Source organism: Mus caroli, unplaced genomic scaffold (genome assembly GCF_978045245.1).
Source record: "Mus caroli unplaced genomic scaffold, Mus_caroli_1 scaffold_1, whole genome shotgun sequence".
Classification (NCBI taxonomy): Eukaryota; Metazoa; Chordata; class Mammalia; order Rodentia; family Muridae; genus Mus; species Mus caroli.
Window position 1 is genome coordinate 188,022,216 of NW_028227256.1, and position 19,361 is coordinate 188,041,576.

Consider the following 19,361-nt stretch of genomic DNA (forward strand, 5'->3'; position numbering starts at 1 on the left):
TAGTTTTAATTTCACCTTAAGTTTTAATATAAATGGTTCTTTTTAATTGTCATACAATAGTGCCCATGTTTATTGGCTTACGTGTAATAGCGCGTGCCTGGATCAAGGTGTAACACTCAGATGATGTTAGTGCCTAAGCTCTCTATGTTCAGAATAGGTTGATAAATATGTAACTCGGAAATGAACATATTTAATGTTCACATACAAGCAATGGTCTAAATGTACAGAGGTCACCATCTTCAAAAGGAGAGTGTGGCCAAGGCCCCAAGGGCACTGAGGGTCAGGAGATGACAGGGAACCAGGGTCTGCAACCTCAGCTTTCTTTCTCTGGTTGTCACTGGCCCAGCCACACAGTCGATCAATACAGAGTTCACTCTCATTCGGACTCCAGGACAGTCCCTTTTAGATGTCAAGAAATTGCTCAACTCTAGGATGTTGACCAAAGAAAGTAGATTTTAATCATGTTTTATCTTTTTCCGTTTTGTTTTCTCAAGGGTCTGACGGGAACAGAAAGTTTTGAGGGAGTTCACTGGTGATGCAAAGTGACTGGTTGGATAAAGAAGTCCAAAGTTTCTTTTTTCTTTTTTCTTTTTTCTTTTTTTTATCTGTAGAACAAATAAAGCCTAGCCAAAGGTGACTGACCCCAGTGCCTCCCGCCTGCCTGGTCCCTTTCTCCTTGTCTAAGGGATGTTTGCGTCCATGGTTGCACAAGTAGAGCCTGACCCATGCTGGGTAGTGTGGAGTACATACAAGAATCTGACTGGTTAAGAATAATCTCTGATCTTTATTCTTTGTTTGACAAGAAATTGTTGCTGCTACCTATACAGAAATCAGTTGAAAACAAATGAAATATCTTGCTGATGAGGTATTTTCTAACTATCTGGGATTTTGTCAGTTAGCACCTGAGTGGCTGAGTAAGGATGGTTTTAAAAAATTCTTTCTCCAGGAATAGTTACAATATAACTTTGTAAAATGGTAAAATATGCGTACTAGTTTGTGTGTGTCTGACTCTTAGTCTGGGTTAGTGACAGGAAACACACGAAATGGCCCTTGTGATTTCTCTGCAATACTTATGAGCAAACACTCAGATAATGTTGATCACTTAGGGCGCCTACGTAGGCTTTTATTTTCTATTTTTATTTTACTTTCTTTTACTTGAAACAGTCTGACTCTAGACCAGGCTATCCCTGAATTCACAGTAACCCTCTTTCCTAAGTGTTCATCCTGAGGTGATTACAGCCAGGAACAACCATTCATAGTTCCAGCTGGTATTTAAGAACACATCAATAATATCGATGGCAGTGTGTTAGTGTGTGTGTGTTAATGGGTTTGTGTGTGTGTATGTGTTTGTGAGTGTGTTAGTATGTGTGTGTTAGTATGTGTGTTAGTGTTTGTGTTAGTGTGTGTATGTGTGAGTGTGTGTGTGAGTATGTGTGTGTGTGAGTGTGTGTGTATGTGTGTGTGAGTATGTGTGTGTTAGTGTGTGTGTTTGTGTGTGTGAGTGTGTGTGTGAGTGTGTGTGTGTTAGTGTGTGTGTGAGTGTGTGTGTGAGTGTGTGTGTTAGTGTGTGTGTGAGTGTGAGTGTGTGAGTATGTGTGTGTGTTAGTGTGTGAGTATGTGTGTGTGTTAGTGTGTGTGTGAGTGTGTGTGTGAGTGTGTGAGTATGTGTGTGTGAGTGTGTGTGTTAGTGTGTGTATGTGTGTGTGAGTGCGTGTGTGAGTGTGTGTGAGTGTGTGTGTAGGGGGTGACTGAATGATTACTTAAATGGTCTCTATTGGGAGAAAATGAAAACTGTTTTGGATCCCAGACATCCATATTCCCCAAATACGGATGCGACTCTCTGCTTTGCTCTTATTTCTGCCAGAACAGGGCAAGGGGCCAACCAGGAAGCAGGATAACACATCTACCAACAGATAGTTGTAGAAGAAATGAATCAACTTAAAGATATAAACTCTCACTTGAAACAAACTCTGGAGAGTTTTCTAAACCTCCCAATGATGTGTGTCTTTTGGCATATTTTCCACAAGGAAGTATAGTAAACGAATATTGGGATATTTAGAACAAACCTAATTTTTGGAAGTTTGGAAATAAATTCCGGTGGGACTGAGTTTTTGAGATGGGAAATCCATGGAGCATTTTCATCCACAATGGGTAGATGCACACATGACAAGGGCAAAGGTTTTGTATCCAGGTTTTCGGGGTAGCCCCAGTGCCTTTTGGTGCTTATTTAATGGTAAAAGAAAATCCCAAATTTTCCAGTACGGAAAAGTCAAATTCCGGTCTCCAAGCCCAAGCCCTGCTGTGACCCGTGGCTTGGGATTTTGCTTATGACCAGCTTGTCAATGCAAAAGGTAGTGATAATAAAGGTTTTGGTTGGTTTTCTTTGAATAATTCTACTACAGATAGTTGTTTCAAGGGATAGAGGGGACAATAGTCTCTCTGAGCATGTAGAATTGTAGTTTTTGTTGTCTGCTCTTTCTGAAAACAAACTCTTTGGAACCCTGTAGAGCTTAGGATTCTACTAATTCAGTGACCTGCCCAGGGCTGTCAGAGTTTTATGAATCCACTATTTGGTCTGCTTAGCTTTATAGGTAGCGTCTACCTAGATGACCAGGCTGGCTTAGAAATTCACCAAGTAGCATAGGATGGCCTTGAACTCTTGGAGACCCTTCTGCCTCAGCCTTCTCAGAGTGTGGGTCTTGGGTATACATCAATATACCTGGCTGTCCTCCCTTTAAACACAAGGAAGAAGACTGACGACCTTGGGCTGTGGTAGTAGATGCAGCAAGACCTTGTGATCCACACTGTGACATCATAGGCTCTGAGATGTGCAGAGCCTGTTGTTCTAGGTAAGCCTATAAATAGTAGAGAAAGCAATAACCCCACACTCAGCTTTTAAGGCATTTGGAGAAGAAGATGACACAGTGGGAGAGAAAAGAGAGGACAGAAGGATGTCACAGATAGAGCTGTAGCAATACCAATGCGGGGTGCAGGGCTGGCAGACTCCGGGCTCAGAGGGGCCTAGCTTTCCAATCTGGCTCTGAGCTTCATGAGTCTGTTTATTCAGCCACAGTATCAGACATTCCCTCTTCCTGCCTGAAGAAGTCCCCTTTGAAGAACGGCTCTGCTGGGGAGCAGTTTCCCCTTGGACCGGCTCCTCCCGTGGCTGGACTGAAGGGAAAGAACTGGAAACGCCGCAAGAATGTTCTTTAAAGCGATATTCCAGCACCACGTGAGGGGAGGTGAAATAGCTGTACAAGATACATTTCCTGGTTGAGGTATTTTTTTCCCTCTCAAGTGAATTTAGCAGCGAACAAAGATGTCACATGAATGGGGTTGGGGTCAGATGACATGGGTACCTCCAGATCTGTGCGAGCAGGGGAAGCTGGGCGGCAAGAGATTGCTGGGCAAAGTAACAGCATTTTCAGCTTCTGTAGGCCTGGAGAGAGAGAGTTCAGATCTACCAATGCCAGAGGGGATACAGCAGGCACAGCCACCACCTGGTCTACAAGTCTTTATCTGCAAAGGGCACAGTGGTGGTAACTCGTCAGAAGACCGGCCCACATTTTCAAAGCAAAGTAGCAGATAGAATGTTCTCAGGTGAACTGGGGGGACAAGACTTGTGAACAGATCGCATAATCCAGAGGTCACGTTTTGCTCGGAGGTGTCACATTTGTTTCTTGAATTTCAGAGATACTTTTCTCCCTTTTCAAAGGCTTTCTGTAGCCCTCATGTCACCCCTGTGAAGTAGCTTGGAGGATGCCCGTCTCCTGAGTGTTCGTCTTTGGAAATGGATGTGACACAGAAAGAGACATGGATTTCGTAGCTCATTACTGGCAGGAGCAGAATGACAAGCCAGGCCTCCTGACTCTTGGTCCAGGCCTCTTTTTTTTTTTTAATTTTTAATATTTTTATTACATATTTTCCTCAATTACATTTCCAATGCTATCCCAAAAGTCCCCCATAGCGCCCCCCACTTCCCTACCCACCCATTCCCATTCTTTTGGCCCTGGCATTCCCCTATATTGGGGCATATAAAGTTTGCAAGTCCAATGGGCCTCTCTTTCCATTGATGGCCGACTAGGTCATCTTTCGATACATATGCAGCTAGAGACAAGGGCTCCGGGGTTCTGGTTAGTACATCATGTTGTTCCAACAATAGGGTTGCAGATACCTTTAGCTCCTTGGGTACTTTCTCTAGCTTCTCCATTGGGAGCCCTGTGATACATCCAATAGCTGACTGTGAACATCCACTCCTGTGTTTGCTAGGCCCCGGCATCGTCTCACAAGAGACAGCTATATTTGGGTCCTTTCAGCAAAATCTTGCTAGTGTATGCAATGGTGTCAGCGTTTAGAAGCTGATTAGGTCCAGGCCTCTTTTGTAGGTGTTCTTGGGACCCACACAAAGGGACAGTGGAGTTTTAGACAAAAGAGAAAGTGGTAGTCTCCATCCGTTTCCAGACACCACTGTGACACCAGATGTGCTCTCAGGGCCTGGCCTTAATGGGAAGGGACATTCAGAGGCTACGTCTCCTCCTGTCCCTCTCACACAGCTGCCCACCTCTGGAGTTGTCTTGTTCAGGCCTTACCTGTGTCACATACACCAGGCTCTCTCTGGAATAAAAAGGGGTCCTGAGCCCTCTAAGGTGCTTGACTTTCTTGGACAGGGCACAGGGTCCACACTCTCTCCTGATACCTCACCAAGACTATTGCAGCACACATTAGTCCTCGGGGCCTAGGCATAAGGGAACCCAAAATGACAGAAACCAGAGTTTCTCTCTGGGGACTGTGAAGTCTTATCTGGCTCCTGGCTCATAGGAGGAAGCAGAAGGATTGTCACTGTGGACTGTGGGTCCTGCTTCAGCACGCGGCTTGCATTTTATCTTGCCTCCACATATAGCACTGATGTTGTTCCACATCTCAGCCCTATCTGGTAATTATTCCTATCCTCCAAGGCTTCTGAATGTTTCAAATGTCTGATGATATTTGATATCTGTTTCCAGTCAAACCCTTATCCAAGTGTCTCTAAGCCTGGAGTTCCAGTCAGAGTCGCCCAGGAGATAGGTAGGGTAGTTTGAAACAACTCCCCAGACGACAGGCGGCTAGGCTTAAGGGCCGTGTTTTAAGGACCTGACTTTGAAGAGTCCTTGTGATTTTGGTCAATGCTACATGTGCACACAAACTCTTGGATCCGTGAAGGGTTTTGTGCTGTACAAAGCCTATTTTGTGTCTCTCTCTGAGTTAATTCTAAGTGAATGCACCTTATTGAAGCCAGCACTCTTATTCAGGGTCCTTTCCCATCCACTTTACAAAGGAGCACCCTGGCTTCTCCCCAACACCTGTCCAGGTACAGTGTCTTCTCTACCATATGTTCGGTATCTCTCCACCTTCTTCCTGCACAGCTGGCCTTTGTGATGCCTCCACAAGGCTTGCTAAAGACATCCCAGTCTGTCTTCCTAGAGAAGCTGATGGTAGGGAATTGACTGAGATAGCTAACAGGTGTTCTTTCATGCAGATAATATAAATTTAGACCAACATTTTTGTTCACCTTCAAGCTGATCAAGCCCCTTTGGTGGAACGGTGAGAATCCCCTCAGAGAAGAACAGTCTGTTTGGTGACCTGCAATTAATTAATAAGTTAATTAATTATTTTTGAGGTCCTGGGGATTCGAACCTAGGGTGTTACATGTGTTAGGCAGTTGTTCTAGCAATTAGTTACATCTTAAGCCCTATATTTTATTCTTTAGAAATTTGAGATAGAGCCTTGCTAAGTTACAAACCCCAGCTGGCCTTAAAATTGTTCTGTAGCCAGGGAAGTGCTTGCTAGCCTCCTGTCTCAACCCCTGAGTCTCTGGGATTGCAGTACCACCAGGCTCAAGTGTGACCTATGCTTTAAAACCTTGAACTCCTGACTTCTTTTACTGTCAAGTGTTACCAGGAAAGATGGTAACTGAAGGGAATCCTGCTGTGGCCTTCAAACACCCCTGGGCTCCAGACACCCAGTGGTGCAAAGATCTGCCAGGGTTGGCTGTTTGAGGTGTCTGTCTGGTTTCTAGTTGGAGCCAAATGAACTCCCTGGGCTGGGCATGGAAGGCTCCAGGGGTGGGTAGTGTGGACTTCACTTGGCTCAAAAGAGCAGTAGGCTGCAGAGCTGGCTCAGATGCATGGCCTTGCTTTCAATGGTGAGTCGGTGTTTGTCAAGTGTAAGCAGGACGTTGTTCTTTCTTCTCAAACTTTCTCTTTGATTGCTCGCAACAGCCATCAGAAGCAGAAAGTTGTCAATTCAAAGAGAAGGTGGGCCTGACATTTCTGCTGGGCCCCTCTTCTCTTCCACTTAGCTGAGCAGGGACCCCACCGTTCATCGTGGAGTAAGAGATGATTGATTCGGCTGCCCCCTGATTAGAAAAGGCTTCATTTTACTTGTGCACGGTGCATGGAATTAGTTAAGGGTTGCATAGGGAAAGGAGTGATAGAGTATTGTTCATACTAAATTATAATGACAGCCTTCCTAACCACTGTGTATTTATTCTGTAAGAAAAGAAAATGTCTGGTAAAATTCTGTATAGGTTAATAACACCTTCATAATCCACTCCTTCTTTTCTGTTGACTTGAATAGCCCTCCTACCGACTTTTAATGGATTATTAGAGTTAATTACATCAATTGCAATATAATTGATTCTTAAATACTATGTAGAAACCTCATACAATTATGGAAAAACAAAAGTTATCTAGACATCTCAAATCAAAAAAAGATTTGGAATTCCTGCACATTTAATTCCTGATAATCAGCAGTCAGTTTGGACATTAAGATTGCATGGTGTCTTGTTTTCTCTTTGCCAGGTTTTGACAGAATTGATAGTTTTACAACATTTAACTCAATACGCATGGAAATACAAGATTAAAGCTGTGAGAGTTTTTTTTTTCTAAAAAAAAATTTCACTTTATGGTTTAAAAGCTGAAATGTGTTACCTGCTTCATGGTGACAGAAATAAACTCACAGGAAAAATCAAAAGCGATTTGATGCTGGGCCTTAGAAATCTCCTCCCCACAGGTGTACAGGTTCCTGGGGGTCTTAGGGTGTTTTATTTTAACTTGGGGGCTCTAAAATGTGACAAGGGAATGAATTACCTAAAGGGGTGAAAGGGTCTCTTCCGTGTTACCACTGAGTCAGGCACAATGTGTTTTCCTGTCAAAACCACTGGCTGAAGAGTATCATATCTTAAACACCTGGCTGGCATTTGATGTCAGGGAGATCGAAGCAGATGTATGTAGTAGAGTCGTTTGATTGTGGTCTTTTCAGTTTTAACTGATTTAGTGGACATGTTAGTGAGTATTGACAATTATAAATGTGAGTTTTCTAAAGGACTTTCCCTTCACAGATAAATTAAGAATTTTAGGTCATTCTATCATGGTTGACAAGGGGACATGTGAAGGAGAGACAGCTGGGGGCAATGAGCAGAATGCTCACCCATGTCTTCTGTGGCTGCTCAGCTCCCAGACACAGCCATCCTGGGCCTCTGTGTCCTTTCCTGTGAAGTGAGAGGAAAAGCGTGTAACTCTTGCTTGAATCTCCTGACCTTGAACACTGAGGGGTTTTGTTGTTTACAGCAACTCATTTGATTAACTGCTTTATACCACCAGCATGTGTGCACCAGTGCACTGTACATGCTAACATGTGTGTCTTCTTCACCAGGTTTTAAGCCTCTGAGGGCCAGGACCAGTCTGTGTCTATCTCTAACACTTTTGACATTCGTGTTGCAGGATACTATTTGGCTGGCCGAGTAAAAGATCAAAGGGGATAATTCCCTAAAGACTCTACATGATATACCAAAAACAATGAAGTATATTGTTGTTGAAGTCAGTTGTTATTACTAATTTAATTTTTCTTAAAATGTATTTTGAGACAGGGACTCACTATGTAAACCAGGCTCACCTCAAACTCACAGAGATCTGCCTGCCTCAGCCGCCTGAGATTAAAGGCATGCCCAGTTCAATGATTATGTATTGTTCTTGAGAGATTTCATATATGAGTATAGTGTGTTTATATCATTTCTACCCTTCCCTCTCCATACCCATCTCTTCCATTGCTGCTTCTCCTCCACATCCTTCCCTCAAATCCATGTGGTCTTCTTCCATGATCACACACACACATGATTACACATATACATGATCACACACACACATATGATCACACACATATGATCAAACACAATGTGATCACACATAATATAATCACACACATACACCTTACTGTGTCCAATTAACATTGTAAATATATATATATAATATTAACATTGCCAATATATAATATATATGCTATATAATAGTCTTAGGCAATCTAACCAGGCTTCGTCTCTGGAGAAGACTGACTCTCCCTCCCTTAGTAGCTCCTCAACTAAGGGTAGAACGAAGAAGGTTAGATTATTCTAAAATGGTTGGCCTTTCCATATTGGCCTGTATACTACCATGGTCTTATGTAGGCAGCCATATTGCCGAGAGTTCATGGATGCAGTATTCTGGGCATGGCCAGGAGACCCTACTTTGCTGCAGTTCTATTAGCCCTCTGGCTTCCACAGTCTTTCTGCCCTCTCTACCGCAGTGTTTCTTGAGCATTGACTAGAAGAGTTGTATTATAGGTATTCATTTGGGGATAGGCACTCCATGTTCACTTAAGTGAATTCATTTTTTTTGTTTTGTTTTGGTTTTTCGAGACAGGGTTTCTCTGTGTAGCCCTGGCTGTCCTGGAACTCACTTTGTAGACCAGGCTGGCCTCGAACTCAGAAATCTGCCTGCCTCTGCCTCCCGAGTGCTGGGGTTAAAGGCGTGTGCCACCACACCCGGCTAAGTGAATTAGTTTTTAAAGCATAGCCATATATACATATATATGCACATACATATATATGTAACTTTATTTTGTGAAATATAAATTGAGCCTTAATGAGATGCCTATAAGTTATGAAATTTCATTTGGCTTTCCCATACACTGAAATGCCATCCCATCTGCAACAAGACATTCAGTGAACTGAATTAGTCTATCCTACCTTTCAAGGGAAACAAAAACCCATGAAAGAGCAACAAACACCAGTTTCTTTTGCACAAGTCTAGACACATCCTAGTAGTTATCAATGAAAACTGAACATCTTAGACAATGCAGTGCCCACAGCGAATAGCAGAGATCAGTGAGCCAAGACTAGAGTCCAGAAGCAGGCCCAGGACTACCGAGGGCTGTCTCGGCGAGTGTGGAGGCATTTCAGATCCATGGCTGAACAGTAGATTGTTCAGTGCGTGGTGCTGGGGCAACTGTTTCTCCATCTGGACTTACACTACACACAGAAGTAAACTCCAGATGGAACAAACCTCTAAACATAAAACTCGGATCTGTGCAAGTACAATAAGAAACGGCCTAAGCCTTTAAAATGTAATCCTGAGCTAGAACTTCTTTGTGAGTTAGACGGCAAAGCCAGACGTCAGTGAGGAAAACCCACAGATGTGACATCATTAAAAAAGTCACCAGAAAATTAAAAGAGGAATGGTAGATGGGGGTTTGGATTAGACACTTCAGGAGAGGGCTTGAAGCCATAATTCAAAGAGAGTATACAAGTTATGCAGACAAATATAAGTAACTGGCTCTGAAAAAATGTTGACAAAGCAAGTAAAATGAGCATTTCTCAGAAGAAATGCATATGACTAGGGAACATTTGAATAAACAGGTTTAAAGAAGGTTAAAAGAAGGGTGGAGAAAGGGTGGGGCTCCTGCCTCTACTACCAGGGTTGGCTGGATATATCAGTTAGTGAAGATACTGTGTGCACACTACCAAGGACAGATGCCAGTTGTGTTGCTAGGCAAAAAGGAACGTTCTAGGATATTCCAGATTATATAATTCTTTTGTAATAGAGTTTTTACAAATTATAATATTTTAAATTCATTTTCTGAGAGGGCCATACATGAATACAATGCATTTTGATCATATCTACTTTCTCTTCCTCCTAGCTCCTGGATCCACCCTTCCACCTCAACCCACCTCCTCCCAACTTGATGTCTGTTTTTGGGCGGGGGGGGGGTAATAGTTTTTTAAATAAATGAATTTTTGTAATTTATTTGCATTGCAGATATATGGCATAGTGGTTTTCTCTTGATGTAGCACCAAGGTAGAAATACATATCTCTTCTGATAGAAAATATTCCTTTTATTATTATTTATTGAAAACTGATCAACCTGAATGACTCCTTTAGGAGGTAGTTTAGGGCATTTAGCCGCACCAATGTGAATGTGGTACGGTTGTTTGTTTTAGAATCTCAGTTAATTCTCATTAGAGTCTGTCAGTCAGTAGGTTCTGGTCCTACACCATAGTTGCGGCTCTGCCTCTCAGGGTCTTTCAAACTTTCAATTCTCTTGGTTTGTCAAAGGACTATAGGCTATAGATCAACCTCCCCTGTCAACTGTTCTGATGCATCCAGAGTACCTACCTCATCTGCCCACAGGCACTGGGTGCTAAATCAATCACAGCATCGTTGAATCCAGGAATCAGAAGGGTGAAGCAAATCAATGCAAAGCAAGCCTTGGATTTGTTTGAAGCCGCCTCTCAGTTGTTTGGTAGCAAGGAGTTAACTTCTTCATCAGTACAGCCCTTTCGTCATCCTGGGTCTTTAAGGAAAGCTTTTCTCCCCATACCAACAACTTCCTGTTCATGGGAAAGCAAGAGGAAATGAGGCTGTCACAGGAGGATGGTCCCACCCTTTTCCAGTCGTGTGGCTAATTTGTCAGGTGTAATATTGGCACCTGGTGGCTTGTGTTGGCCTCCTGCCCACTCTTGCTGGGGAAATATCCAAATACTTGTAGTAGGCGGTGGGAGACTTCAAAGGCATTTGTAAGAGAAAAGGATATTGTCATTAAGGAACTAAATGGAGAGCACTCCCAGTCATTTAGTGATGTCGAGATGAAAGGAAAATTTTAAAAACACATTACCCAGACTTTTCTCTTGTGTGTCGCCTGACCTATTAAAACAAAGGCATGCAGCACGGTTGGTTTAGTGAGAACACATCCCTTAGGATAGGCTTGTCCTGGTGGCTAAGTTACCTTGCTTGGGCGAGACTATCAAAGGTATCAGTTATCATATGGGGACTATAGATGATCTCTCTGTACTTATCTTCAAGTGTGGACTCTGTTTCCACTAAAGGAACTGTAGCTTTTGACTCAAAGGGGACAAGCCCAGCACTGCTGAGTGGATTGATAACTGAAAGGGACAATGAGTTTTCAGAACTCGTTAAGAATCCTGGATGGATGCGCAGCTGGGTCCATCCTGTATGCTTCTGTTTTCTACAAGTTACAGTTGCTGTGGCAGGAAAAAAAAAAAAAACAGTTCAGAGGTTAAGGGTACTGGCTGCTCTTCCAGAGGACCAGGGTTCAATTCCCAGCACCTACATGGCAGCTCACAATCATCTGTAACTTTAGTTCCTAGAGATACAGTGCCCTCTGTGGTCTTCGTGGCACCTCACATCTTGCACAGACATGAATTCAGGAAAAGACACCCATACACATAAAATAGTAAGATGAATTTTTTTTTTAAATGAATAATCATTGCCTTTTGAAGAATGATACAGGTAATTGTCTGCCAATCCGAAGTAAATTTATCTGTGTATGTGATTTAAGTGAGCCATACTCAGTGGTCTTTAAGCCATTATAAATTCTACAAACAATGGCATTTCCTTCCGTTTCTGTGACTGATCTAAACTACATTGACTCTGGGCACCTGGGCGTCTAAAACCCGCCTAGGATGAGCGTTACGGACATGAGAAGGGTGATTAGTCTCCCCGAGGCATTTACTCAGGATGGACTCATCCCCTGTAAACCCCAGTCAGTTTATTAATCAAATGATCAGTCTAATGTGTTGACATTTTGCTGGCCTTACCCACAGCAGCATCAGATAAATTTAATGCAGTTTTAATCGAAAAGATATTTGTTGAATATGTGTTACACTGAAGGACATATGATTGGATTTACACTGTCAAAGACTAGGCAACTTCCAACTGGACATGCTGTGCAGAGGCCCCTAACCTTACAGTGGCCGGGAAGCAGAGGGGAAATGTCTGTCTTCCCTGGCTCTCTTGGCCCTCTTTCTTTGCACCGTGGTCCTCAGTCAATGGGATGGTGCCATTCATACTCAGGACAAGTTCTTCCCACCCACTGAGCCGTGCTTCCCTAATTCCCAGGCACTTTTCAGCCCAATCAAGGGGACAGTCACAATCAACACCACAATCTGGGATTGTCTGTGGTGTCTAAAGGTTAAAGCTAATTGGAAACATGAAACTACAGAGCAGTAGCCAAGGAGCCAAGAGAAGAACGGAGTAACTGATGGTGGACAGGGCTTTACCTTCTGCAGGTTCAAATCCTAACTCTTGAAGCTGCCCTCATCTCTCTGTGTTTATTCTTGTCCCTCTTAAGCTTCCCCATGGTTTGTGCCCCTCTTTCTGGCTCGGCCTGTTAGTGTGCAATGCTCTTGTTTTGTGACCTGAATTCTGACTGTTGTCGTTTTTTTTTCAACCCTCTTTCCTTTATTTCTAGTTATGAACACACCTCTCTCTGCTTGAGGACCAGCTCAGCCCCTCATGTCCCCGAAATGCTTTGCAAAGACACCGCTCACCCGCCTGTGTCTTTTTTTGAGCTCTGGAGCACTGTTGATTGATCATCTGTGTAAGCCAATCCTATACAAGTCCACCCTGTTTAACCAGGTCAAACGCAAATGCCTTCCGTGTTCTGTCAGAAGAGTGCATGTGCCCGGAGGGTGAGGATCAATGCTTCTCTCGCACCAATTAAGACCACTCTTTGACTGCTCACAGCAAATGTTCCTGAACAGTGGATTTGGAGGAGGGGTTTTGCTTTTCTCAGACCGTGAGAGGCATGGATCACAGCATCTGTAGCTGAGTGGCGTGTTACCGTAGGAAGAGAGAAGCCTCTCTTGATACTGATGCGTAGCTTTAGCGTAGATCTGTCGCGTTAGTCTCACAAGCCAAACTGATCTCCTCACATACAGCATCTCTGCTCCCAATGGTGAGGAGCAGTGAGGCAGGAAGAGCTGCCTAGGCTTGCTGTGGCATGCCTCCCTGGGTGCTCTAGCTTACCTTGTGTCAGCCGTGCTATAGATGACCCCTCCTATGTCTAAGCAGTGTTGAAAATATTGTTTCAGTTCAATATATAGCCATCTCCAACGAAATCTGTGCTGTTTTAGCAGAATTATTAATAAACAGTTTTCTTTCTACTCATTTGTTTGCCTCTGTGATATGATGTATATTTACAATGTGTATCTATATATACAGATGTATATGTAAATATGCACATGTATATGTATATATGCATGTACACACACGTGCACACACACACACACACACACACACACACACACACACTTCCTGTGCTGATTGGTTCCAGAACCCAGCCCAATGCTAAGCTCTGAGGATGACTTCTATACTAGCAATGATGTATTTAACTGCATTTAACTACACATAGTCTCCTACATGATTCCAATCATCCTTGGATTACTTTTTTGAGACAAGATCTCACACTGAATCCCTGGCTAGTGAGAAGCATTATGTAGCCCTGCCAGGTTTTGAACTTGCAGCAATCCCTCTGCCTTAGCATGCAGAGTGCTGGAAATTGATTATAATACCTAATACCACATAAACACTGTGCAAATGGTTGTCATACTGCAGACAGGTAATAATGGACAGAAAACTACCTGTACATATAAAGGTTTTTTTTTCTGCAATAATCTTTATCCTTACTTAGCTAAATTCATAGATCTACAATCCATGGGAGCAGAATGAAGTGTAGAAAGCTAACTATACATTTACATTTTTGTTCATATTTTGACATAGATATCACACACACACATATATACGTATCATTAGATGTAGAGTCAGAAAGGCAGATTATATAATACCTCTGTTTCTATCTGGCTGTAAATACAGAGAAATGCTATGTCTCTATACTTAAATAAAGATATGTGGATGCTCATAGTAGCATATTGTCACAACTAACCAAGGCCAAAGATTAAAGCAAAACTGACCTACTGTATCAGGTTTTATAGTAATAACCTTGACCACTGTGGTTAATGCCAGTGGAGACTCTTTTCCATAAGTGGCTATTGCTGCTATCTGTGTACAGTTAAGACAGGCCTTTGCCACTGTTATAGCCAGTTAATTATAATTGTTTATCATTTACTTATTGTTTTTGCACGTGCGCACGTGAGTAGGCATAGGCGTACTACGGGCAGTGTGGCAGTCAGAGGACATTTAGCCAGCGAGGCTCAGCTCTCTTCTCCTATCCTGTTGGTTCTGGAGACCCAACTCGAGTGGTAGGAGCTGCCAGCCTTACTTACTGAATCATCTCGATGCCCCCCCCCCCATGCATTCTGTTGTCTATGGTCAGCATATCCACTGATAGAACTCTGGACACTTGAGGCTTCATGCTTCTCTTGAGTTAAGGGTCCCCGATCAGTGACCCACACTTACTTCCTTCACTCCTAGGTCTCCTCAGGGATCCTTCTGTGTCTATGCTTCAACCGACCAGTGATTCCACAACTGAATCGGTCACTGAGTTTTGAATCTTGGAATCATTATCAGCACATATAAAGGATGAAGAGATGTTAGAATGTCCATAGAGGAAAGATGCTGTGACACCTTATGACGAACCCAGCAACCACAGCCACCACAACAGGGACTCCGCTGGTTCAGTTGGTATGGGCCTGTGAGACAGTACATCCCAGCAAGCTGTTCACCTCATAGCCAAGAATGACTGGCAAAGTAAGAGAAAGAGGAGGTACTACAGGCTCATTTCAGATGTTCCCAATGAAAAGAAGAGTCATTTGGGGTTATATATATGTGTATGGGAGGGTTGTGGGGTGGGGGGTTGTGGTATTATGTGTGTGATGAATGGGCACATTAAGGGACAGGGTCTCTCAATGAATCTGGAGCTGTGATGGCTGCCAACAGGCCTCAGCAATCCTCCTGCCTCTGTCCCCTACTTTACTTAGGTTATAGGCACATACACAGCTATGCTTGGCGTTGTACCAGTATGCTGCAGTTTTGAATGCAAGTCCTGAATTTTGTGTTACAAGTGAGCCATCTCGACTCACCTAGCCATCACCCAGTCCCTGGCCCCTCGTCTTAAGGGGTCTATTCCTTCCTATGGTGTCCTCATAAGGGACCATCTTTGAACACCCAGACCGATGGAGTACGTTTGAGATCCATACTGTAGCAGGATCTAATTCAGGCTCTGGATCCCCGGGAGTAGATTGTGGGGATCAGGTAGCACTTGCTGGCAGGTAGGTCCATTTCCCAGCCTCTCTTCCTATTATCCAGGCTTAGCCTATGTGATTACATCCTGGAAGTGAAACAAAGGAAAGTGGATTAATAGCATCACTGCCCTTAAGATGACCGGGAAGCTTCCCATCCCTAAGACAACAGTGTCACCCATGGGCCAGGACAACGGTGTCACCCACAGGCCAGGCAGATCTTAATCTGTGACCCAGGAGCACATGGCCAACATTCATTTTTATTGTGAGAGAATGTCATACATGCATGTAATGTGTTGGATCAAACACACTTCCTATCCATTCCCTCTAATTCCTCCCCTGTGCACACTGTTTCTTTCTAATTTTATGTGCTTTCTTCCTAAAACCCACTAAGTTCACTCAATGCTACCAGCATGTACATGGGTTGGAGGTCATGCACTTGAACATGGGTAGCCTTTCAGGGCCATATTCCCCATGAAAACTGACTCCACCCCTACGCCCAGCAGTCTTCAGTTGCCAATAGCTGCTTCAGTGCTAGAGGTGGGAGTTCACACTTCCTCCTCCACCCATGCTGGGGTTCATTTACATTGGTCTTACAGCTCACGCATTCCAGTCTTGATTATGTGTCACGCATTCAGTCACAGCCACTGTCCGCTCCTGTGTGTACAGCCCCTGGACAGCTCAGTTTGATGGCAGTCGTCATCTCTGGCTCTTACAATCTGTCCACCAGCCTCTTGCTCAACAGCTCCTGGGGCATGGCAAGCATTTTGACTCCAGGGCTTCATGATACGCTTGCCCAAGTATCACAGAGGGGGTGGGGGGAAGATCTGTGGTATATCTACTAAGGGGCTGACAGTACTGGGGACAGGAGGAGCCATGGCCCAGAACAATGGGGGGAAACAGTTAAAGACAAACGGCATCAATTGGAGCTTCCTTGTTTGTTTTCTTTTGAAACCTTAAAGTTATCCAAATGGAGTGTTAATTTAAAAAAAAAAAGGAATGTTTTCTTGGGAGAAGACAATATTTTGAAATGTTTTAATTCATGAGAGCCTGTCTTCTTCGTTCTCTCAGTGCCGCGTGAGGCTGAACAAATGTTCACCACAGCTAATTAATTAAGTTTGCAGAAAAGACCAGCAGGGGACTGGAAACTTGAAGTAGAAGTGAGCATTTGAGTATAAATATGCTGCCTGCCTGAGAGACTTTATCTGGATCGAGCCGTTGCTGACTTATCCAAAGACACGCTGTATCTCTGGGAAAATCAGGCTTGGCAGGGGGAAAAGCAACACGGCTCTTGCTGGCAGCTCTAGTCATTTATTTCCTGGGTTTTGCGCAGTTCCATCCACGCAGTATTATTCAAATGTCCTCTCTGTGGACGAAGGTGATTCCATGGATGTCTCGAAGAGAAAAGGGACCTTGCAGGGGAGGAGGGATTTTTCTTTCTGAGCCAGGTTCTTTATAAGACCCATTTTACCCTGGGAGGAGTCTCCATATATGGATGAGGAAACACAAACGCAGAGAACTTAGCAGCTAACACAGGACAGGCCATATGGATGTGAGCTCACACCTCCCTGATGATGCAGTCTTTCGGTGGCATCCATAACCCACGATGGGGAAAGAGGGCATGCAGGGCATCCTGGTAGCCTCTTGTATGGTTTTATGGCCACATAAGGACAATCAAGTGAAATAACCAGAGCCACGGAATTTGGAAAATGATCTTCATACTTGATTTGTAGACCACAGGTAGAGCAATGTCATGTCAGATAGACTCCTGCAAAAGACTTCCTCAACAACCAAAAGGCTTCTGATTACAGTAGGTTGGCCATACTTCTCTCAGAAATTTGAATCCATACTTAGTATTGAGAAGAAGATAAGGGTATTGATGGCAGAAATGCAGACCGAAAGATGACAGTGCAGAGATAGCCCAGGACAGCCTTGGGGGTTGAGGAACATCCAGACTTTGATCATCCATGATCAACAAGAGGCCTTTTCTAGTTGTAGAGGTAACGCAGAGGCACGGAGAGACATCACCAACCTCCAGTTTCTACAGCCCGTTGGTCTCTCAAGGTCTTTGGACTCTAGTTGTGATGATGTGTTAACCTTACCAAAACCTCCAGTCTCATCATTTTGACCTTTGCCCTGGCCATTATCACCACACAGAATGGGACTTGTGGAGAAGTTCATTAGAGATGCCCTTAGCTAACTTAACAGTTGCATTGGCTTCTGTTTTTGTTGCTCTGATAAACACCGTGACCAAAAGCAACTTGGGGAAGAAAGAGACTTGCAGTTTACAGTCCATCACCAAGGGAGGCAAGACAGGAACCTGGAGGAAGGAACTGAAGCAGACACTGAATCAGACTCTGAAGCAGACCATGGGGGAATACTGCTTCCTGGTTTGCTGCCAGGCTCACATCTAACTATCTCTCTTAAGCAGTCCAGGCCCACCTTTCCAGGTATGGCACTGCCCACAGTAGGCTGGACCCTCCCACATTAATTAGCTATCAAGAAAATGCCCCACAGACATGCCCACAGGGCAATCTGATGGAGACAACCCCTTAATAGAGATTCCAAATTCCTGGGTATATCAAGTTGACAATCAAGTTTAACCATCACAGACAAATTCACAATTCTAACTGAATACATCAATAGACATCAAAAAGAAAATCCTGGAATATCTGAGGATAATTGCATGTGATCATTTTAGAGATTAAACATGACAACCATTCCTTAAGTCTTTCACCGAGTTTACAATGACTATTCCTGCTAAAAATTATCAACACGAAACCAAAACTTCACTATCTAAAGTGAAATAGTGAAATAATATACTATTGAAACTTGACTGTAAAATGTAACCTTGACAAGTTAGATTTTATCAAAATTTGAACAGATAAAAAGAAATTTGCTGACAGCTGAAAACTCCTGTTGTCACAGATGACAACTCACAGTGGTAGATGCTGTGAAAGATGGATTTTATGTGGTCAAAAAACACTGATCAATAAATAACATCTCTCTCTAAATTCATATGAGAAAAATCAGCTACATGAAAATTGTACCAACGATTTCAGATTGACGGGGAGGAAACCAGGGAAGAGTTGACTATTCTACATAAAAATCACTTTTGGAATCAATTGGAGCAAATGATAAATCTCCCATCTGAATACTAGGTTGCTGCAAGCTAGTGGTTTCTGTGTGGTAACTGCAACATTAGAACAAAGCTGAAACATTTCCATTTAAAGTATTTACATATATATATTATTAATTTTTTGAGCTGCTCATACATGGATACAATGTATCTTGATCAGAGTCACGCCCACTCCTTCCCCTAACTCCTCCAAGATCAATCCCTCATGTCTCTTTCCTTCTCCCCATTTCATATTCCTTTCTCTTTAACAAGTCACTGAATCCATTTGTGCTTCCTATATATTCATGAGTGTGAGACCACCTACTAGAGCATGGCCAACCTACCAAGGGGACATCTTTAAAGAAAATGGTCTTTCCTTCCAGCCATCAATTATTCAGATCTCCTTACCTACGGTAGGGGTAGGAATCCTGAGCCCCTCCTCATTCTATGCTCTAACATGGACTGGCTGCTATGTTCTAACATGCTATGCTCTAACATGGATCTGCTGCTATGTTCTAACATGCTATGCTCTAACATGGATCTGCTGCTGGCTATCTCAGCTGCTCTGAGATCATCAGTGCAGTGATCATGTCCTGTGCAGAGGACACTGCTTCGGTCTTGCTCCACTCTTCCCAGCCTCTGGCTCTTGTAATCTTCTCATCTCCTCTTTCTTGATGGTCTTTGAGCATGTTGAGAGGGTGTGATAGAGATGCCCCATCTGTGGCTGAGCTTTCTACAGCCACTTAATATATGTGCTTTGACCAGTTGTAAATTTCTGTATTAACCGACCTCCACTGAACAAAGAAACTTTTCTAATGAGGCCCACGAGTTGTGCTAATCTATGAGTATGGAGATACAAATTAAGAGAACCATTTGATTCTATGTCTAGTAAAATTGTAGCAGTAGATTCACCTCAGGGGCCTATGAACTCTGCAGCCATGGGCCCTTAGCCAG

General features: G+C 43.4%; 1 long non-coding RNA gene across 2 annotated transcripts in view; it reads left to right on the top strand.

Annotated features, from left to right (window-relative positions):
• LOC110292153 (uncharacterized) overlaps positions 1-13,259 on the top strand; it is a 48,738-nt gene extending 35,479 nt beyond the window's left edge. For both annotated transcript variants that reach the window (XR_002377675.3, XR_015048623.1), the window contains exon 3: positions 12,562-13,259. This is a non-coding gene — a long non-coding RNA (uncharacterized LOC110292153). The remainder of the gene's footprint in view (positions 1-12,561) is intronic.
• The last annotated feature ends 6,102 nt before the right edge of the window (positions 13,260-19,361 follow it).